This window comes from Saccopteryx bilineata, chromosome 5, assembly GCF_036850765.1.
Source record: "Saccopteryx bilineata isolate mSacBil1 chromosome 5, mSacBil1_pri_phased_curated, whole genome shotgun sequence".
Lineage (NCBI taxonomy): Eukaryota > Metazoa > Chordata > Mammalia > Chiroptera > Emballonuridae > Saccopteryx > Saccopteryx bilineata.
The window spans coordinates 225,346,306-225,353,134 of NC_089494.1; the positions used below are offsets into that span (position 1 = coordinate 225,346,306).

Consider the following 6,829-nt stretch of genomic DNA (forward strand, 5'->3'; position numbering starts at 1 on the left):
TGAATCAGAAAGGTGAGGAATCCAAAAAGCCAAGCATTGTCTAGAAAAGCTGAAGCCTGTAATAATTGGCCCACTGAACTGAAATTCACATTACCTCAACTAACTCCAGAGGAGTAAGCTACTATACAGAAGTACCACTTAGTTTATTTTTTGCTGAGTTGACCTGTTTTTAAAAGGATAAAAATTACAGGCCTCTTCTTCTGTGAAAAAGTTTTGGTGCACTCAAAACTTGACAAAAGAAAATAAAGAATCTTTCAAACCACCTAATAAAATAATCATACAACTCAACTAGACAATCGGCAACTTTCTTGCATTGTCCTTGACTTGGCCTACTTGCCTAGAGGAAGCCATTACAAGATTACCTTCTTGAAAACATGTTGGGCTTCTTAATTGTCTTAACCAAGTTCCTTTCCAACCTTTAGGTAATATTCTCAAAGTATGTGTTCTCTTCCAAATTAGAAAAAGCAAAATAAGTGGCAAGTACTAAAAAGTTAAACCAAAATACAAAATATAATCCGTTTCACCAAAGTGTATAAACACAAACCGGTTAAGTTACACATACCAACAAAAGTTGGAATCAGATGCCATCACAGAAACAAACCAAGGGCAAAAGCTGTCCCAACGTTTAATAGCCCCCGTTACTCGGTAATTTACCCAAACATCGACATTTCTAACGCTCCCCAACACCCTAACTGCCATCCCTACAGAAATTTTATCGTTTGTCAGGAAAAGCGTACAAGCAAAGCTCCAAAGCCCAACGTGCTGCACGGATTCCTATGTGCTGCTGCCACCAGCGCCTGCCTCGGCGGCGGCATTCCTGGCTGAAATAGGCATTCGGCCATTTTCTCAAAATACCAAACACAAAGCAGCTCTTTGCAAACTCGGGCGCTCTCGCTTCCTCTAGGCTCGCCCCGTGCACTGCACACATTAACACGCCAAATCGCGGGAGGTGCCCCAACAGTGGTCCCGAAGCTTTCCCTGTGTTCCCCAACACTAAAAATGGCAAGGGGAGCTGATTCGGGGAGCCGTTGAGGCAGAAGAAGTCTGCCCCAGTCCAGCCCCCGCTCCGGCCCTCGGGTGGGAAGAGAGGAAAGTTACCGCGTCGCCGGCGTCCCGGCTGCTCTCGCCACCTCTGGGCTCGCCCTCCGCCGAGGGTCGGGAGGCTCCGCGGGCGCCCTCCGGAGGCGTCGGGCCTCGAGCGCCGAGGGGCCCCCACGCGGGCCGACCGCCCCCCGGAAGTTTGCGAACTCACTCCCCCACGACGCCCCGCGGGACGCGCGCCCCGGCTCCGCCAGGGCCGGCGGCGAGGTGGCGGGGAGCGGAGGGCCGCGGCGGCGGCGAAACGGCCCGAGCGCAGAAATCGCTGTCCAGCCCCATTGGCGGAACCGCCCGGGCCCCAGGGCTGACTCAACCCGCCCGGCCGCGCTCCACGGCGCCTTCCGGCGAAGGGAGAGGCCGGAGAGGGAGGGGAGAGGGAGAACCGCGGGCCGGCGAGGGGCTGCGGGGGACCTGGGAGCAGCAGGAGGGCGAGGAGGAATTTTCAGGACCAGGGCCCCAAGCAGCTCCGCTTCTCGGCTTCAAGCCCCGACACCGAGGAGCGCCGGGGCCCGCGCGGAGGCGGAGGCCCGGCCTCGACTGGGGAGGGGGTCCTGGCGCCGCGCCGCTCCCCACGGACGCCCCCGACCCAGCCCCCGGGCCGTGCGGGTGTAACCCGATCCTGCTCGGCCGCCCGCCCCCGCCCGGCGCGGCAGCCGCCGCCGGAGCCACAGTATCTGCAAATCAGCCCTGGACAGCGCCTCGCTCCGCGTCCTTCCGCGCCCTCCCCCGCCCGCGGACGCCGCCGCCGCCGCCGCCCCGCCGGCCCTCCCCCACCAAGTCCGAGCCCCCACCCCCGCGCCGCACTCACCGGCCTCCCTCGGCCAGGAGGGGCTGGGGACCCGACGGCGCCGCTCCTTCTCCGACTACTTTTCTTTGTTGCTGGAGTTTCGGGGGAGGGGAGGAGGAGGGTGGAAAAGTTGGGCGCTGGGGTCGTCGAGGCCCGCGAAGGCCCAGGAATGGGGCTGCAGAGAGTGTTCAGGCCGCTGGCTTGAGCCCTGCCGTCTCGGGCGCTGCCGCCGCCGCCGCCGCCACCGGGATCTGGGGCCCGGGGCCTCGGCGGCGCTTCCTCTGCTGCTGCGCCGCGAGCTCGCGGGAGCCGCACATTCCAGCACAGGAGGCTGCGCTGCGCTGCGCACCCGGCCCGCGCCGCTGCCGCCGCCCGCGGGACACGCCCCCTCCGCCGCCGCGCGCACCCGCGGGACACGCCTCCTCCGCCGCCCGCGCGCGCGGCCGGCTGGTGCGCCCCGCCCCTTGACGAAGCGGGTAGCGCTGGGCCTAGGCTGGGCTGGGGGTGCGCCTAGGGACAGCCTCACCTTATCCCGCCGGCCCCACGTTCTTGCCCTTGGGTCAAAAAACAAAACAAAACAAAAAATGCGAGCCCTGCTCCCGCTCTAGATTTCTTATATAAATAAACAACAGAAAAGTTAGCCCCTAGACCGGGCGTGCACGCATGAGCATAGAGCTGTTCAAAGAAATATATGCAGGCTTTAAACGTACTTTTTAGAACTATTGTCATCCGCTTTTCAAGTGTAAAGCGCTCGAAAATACCCTTCAGAGTTCTTCAAGGCTCCACCCGTGGCCACCCTTGACTAATTAAGCTTCGTTTTAAGCTTTAATGGTAAAATGCATTCTAAATTTTAAACCGTAAACGAGGAAAATGCTATTACACATAGTTCGTTGGTTGTGAGAAGAAAATATTTCGGGAAGATCCCGGTCTCAAGGAAGGACAGGACCAGTTCCTAGAGGAAGCAAATCACTGCTGTGAGCCTTCAAAGCATGACTTCAGTGAAGCAGCTACCCTCAGATTACCGGGGGTAAGGAGGGTGACGAGGACCTGAGGACTATGTGTAGGAGAGTAACCTGGCCTCCCACGTTTCATGGGGTAACCATGCCTAATGCTGGGTTAGTAATATGCTGAGAGAGACATTCATGCACCCCTTCAGTTTGCACTAGAACTGTCTTCTTCGTCTGTCTTTGATACTTTAAATTATATCAGTCTTCAGAAACTTAATGGCTCCCATAAAACTCCTACTATGCATTCAAGGCCCTAATTATTACCTAGATAAATTGGACTATCACCAGTTTTATAACAAAGGTAGTAGCAAGTGCTAAGGGGGTTCAGAGTAGGAATATGGTTCCTAATTAAGAGGATCTAGATCTTACAGTAGATGATTTTTAAAAATTTATTTAGTGATTTTAGAGAGAAAGAAAGGGGAGACTGCTATAGTACACGGTAAGAGAGAGAATGACAGGAACATCAGTCTTTTCCTGTATGAACCCTGACCCAGGATCCAACCCACAACCTTTGCATATGGGGTTGATGCTCTAACCAACTGGAGCTATCCTGCCAGGGCTAGATGCTTATCCAGACTGGCCTTGGAGGATTTCAACAAGTGGAAAGTGGTCAAAGGAACATTCCACACAGTGAAAACAGCAAGCTCAAAAACCCATCTATTGAGACTTCCCTAACTCCTCTTCTAGTTCCCCAAGTTACTTTTCAATTCCTTGACTTGTTTCTTTGAGGAAAGAGCTTCCAGACTAAGTTCCCTGGCCTACTCTTCAGTAGGGCCTTGTTTGCCTGTATCTGAACAATATATTATAAATTAATGCAGCATCAGATGCAAGCTAGAATGAAGGCCCTAAGGTACTTAACACCCAAAGGTTTTGATTACTACTTGCTATCAAATGCAAGCTCTCCCCATGAATAGAACTTGAGAAGTATTAATTTTCATTGAACCAAAGAGAGAAGGAAGGAAAAACAGAAAGGAAAGAAGGGGAAAAAACATTTTTAGGTCTGACACAAACTTTACATTCATTCTCTTTTTAAAATTGTTTTCTTATTTAATTTTTAATACTAAAATCTAATTTGAGGTTGCCTGGCTTTTTTAAATGCTGTAGTCCAGGGAACAATTCTGGCCTCTATCAAAGTCCTCAAAGAAAAAATTGTTTCCCCTTATTATGTCCAAAAAGGCAAAAATGAAACATCACTTTTTAAACTTACTAGATAATGCCCTTTATTTCCTCAAATTGGCTGCTAACTAGAAATGTGTTATTAATTGTAACTTTATTTCCACATATGGTGATGCAAATGAAAGACTAGCAAATTGGCAGCTGTGTTCATTTAAAATTAGCAGAGACCCTTGTTCAAGAGATGGCATACTCAGAGTGACCCAAATTATCATGACATGAACGCCAAGGTCAAACTCAAGGCCAAGTTACACATCAGTAGAAAAGTTTCCTGTGGGAAGCTGGTGTTATGAACTTGAATTCTTAATTGTTTTTCAAGAGGCTGTATTTTACTCTGCTGCATCAAAATTTATGATCTTCTGCAAAATAAAGACTGATTCTTTCCCACATATTTAACTTATTGAATTTTTTTTTTTTTGTATTTTTCTGAAGTTGGAAACGGGGAGGCAGTCAGACAGACTCCCGCATGTGCCCGACTGGGATCCACCCAGCATGCCCACCAGGGGGCGCTGCTCTGCCCATCTGGGATGTCGCTCTGTTGCAACCAGGGCCATTCTAGCGCCTGAGGCAGAGGCCATGGAGCCATCCTCAGCGCCTGGGCCAACTTTGCTCCAACGGAGCCTTGGCTGTGGGAGGGGAAGAGAGAGACAGAGAAGAAGGAGAGGGGGAGGGGTGGAGAAGCAGATGGGCACTTCTCCTGTGTGCCCTGGCCAGGAATCAAACCTGGGACTCCTGCACGCCAGGCCGATGCTCTACCACTGAGCCAACTGGCCAGGGCTAATTCATTGACTTTTTACATTTTATTATCATATGTTCTTAATATTTTTCTCTAGAGATTTATTTTAAAAGTTTGGTAAAATGTAGTTTTTGAGTTTCATGTGCTTTTTATTCCTAATCATAATTGATTTTTTTTTCTTTAGAAAAGAGCTTATTTTCTGTAGACCTGGATCATTGGAAATGCATCATAGAGTAAAGATGTTGTTTCCTTTATTCACAGAACTATTCACTAGATCTGTGGGAAGAAACAAGAAAGCTACTAAATGAAAGACCTAAATCAAATCTTAGGTATTGGCATATCTCAATGATCTGTACTATTCTAGAGTGTGATAGCTTAGGAGTGAATACGATTTGAATATATTCATGTTTAGAGGTGTCTGAAATTGAGAACCAGACAGATCCATCTACTCTGACCCTAACCATGGTCCTAAACTAAACTAAATTGCTGGAATAAACTTAGTCCCCATGATTATAAGTGCAGATTTTTTTTTTAATATTTTTTAAAGATTTTATTTATTTCAGAGAGGAGAGAGAGAGAAAGAGGGGAGGAGCAGGAAGCATCAACTCCCATATGTGCTTTGACCAGGCAAGCTCCAGGTTTCAAACCAGAGACCTCAGCATTCTAGGTCGGCTCTTTATCCACTGTACCACCACAGGTCAGGAGGTACAGAATTTTAAAATTATGTCCATATTCAAGTGGAAGTCAAAGAAGCCCAGCTAATAGAATTGTGTACTGGCCCTGGCCAGTTGGCTCAGTGGATGGAGTGTCAGCCCAGTGTGCAGACATCCCAGGTTTGATCCCTGGTCAGGGCACACAGGAGAAGCAACCATCTTCTTTGCTTCCTCTTCCTCTCCGCCTTCTCTCTCTCTTCCCCTCTTGCAGCAGTGGCTCAACTGTTTCAAGCATTAGGCCCAGGTGCTGAGGATAGCTTGGTTGATTCAAGCATCAGCTCCAGATAGGGGTTGCTGGGAGGATCCTGATCAGGGCACATGTGGGAGTCTGTCTCTCTATCTCTCATTCTCTCACTTAAAAATAAATAAATAGGCCCTGGCCAGTTGGCTCAGCGGTAGAGCGTCGGCCTAGCGTGCGGAGGACCCGGGTTCAATTCCCGGCCAGGGCACTTAGGAGAAGCACCCATTTGCTTCTCCACCCCTCCTCCGCGCCTTCCTCTCTGTCTCTCTCTTCCCCTCCCGCAGCCAAGGCTCCATTGGAGCAAAGATGGCCCGAGCGCTGGGGATGGCTTTGTGGCCTCTGCCCCAGGCGCTAGAGTGGCTCTGGTCGCAACATGGTGACACCCAGGATGGGCAGAGCATCGCCCCCTGGTGGGCAGAGCGTCGCCCCCTGGTGGGCGTGCCGGGTGGATCCCACTTGGGACGCATGCGGGAGTCTGACTGTCTCTACCTGTTTCCAGCTTCAGAAAAGAAAATGCAAAAATAAATAAATAAATAAATAAATAAATAAATAAATAAATAAATAAATAAAATGATTGTGGGCTGACTGACATACATGACAACTGTAATTGAGTAAAATAAAATTTTTTGTGCAAAAGTTATTTTTAAAAGAGATTAAGGCTCACTCTGGCTGAGCAGTCCAGTGGATAAAGCATAGTCCTGGTGCACCAACATCATGAGTTCGATCCCCAGTCAGGGCACATTTGAGAAGCAATAATTGAGTACACAACTAAGTGGAACAAGTTGAAATTCCTTAAATAAAAATTAATTAACTTTAAATAATTGTGTCTATGCCTGACCTGTATTGGCACAAGAGAACGCTGAGGTCACAGGTTCAAAACCCTGGGCTTGTGTGGTCAAGGCAAATATGGGAGTTGATGCTTTGTGCCCCTCCCCCCTTCTCCCTCTTTCTCTTTTTTCTCTCTAAAATGAGTAAATAAAGTCTTAAAAAAATAAATATTTCTATGTTACACATAATAAAAATCTTTACACTTAAGTCTGACCAGGTGGTGGCAGAGTGATAGAGTAGAGCCTC

At 49.5% G+C, this 6,829-nt stretch overlaps 1 protein-coding gene across 2 annotated transcripts in view; it reads right to left on the reverse strand.

Moving 5' to 3' along the window:
• Positions 1-2,268, reverse strand: part of REST (RE1 silencing transcription factor) — a 30,139-nt gene extending 27,871 nt beyond the window's left edge. The window contains exon 1 of one of the 2 annotated variants that reach the window (XM_066278704.1): positions 1,907-2,268. The gene's annotated coding sequence lies outside the window, so the exon portion shown is untranslated. Of the gene's footprint in view, positions 1-1,098; positions 1,399-1,906 lie in introns of those variants that run through there. The other variant, XM_066278703.1, reaches the window with a different exon arrangement.
• Between the last annotated feature and the right edge of the window lie 4,561 nt (positions 2,269-6,829).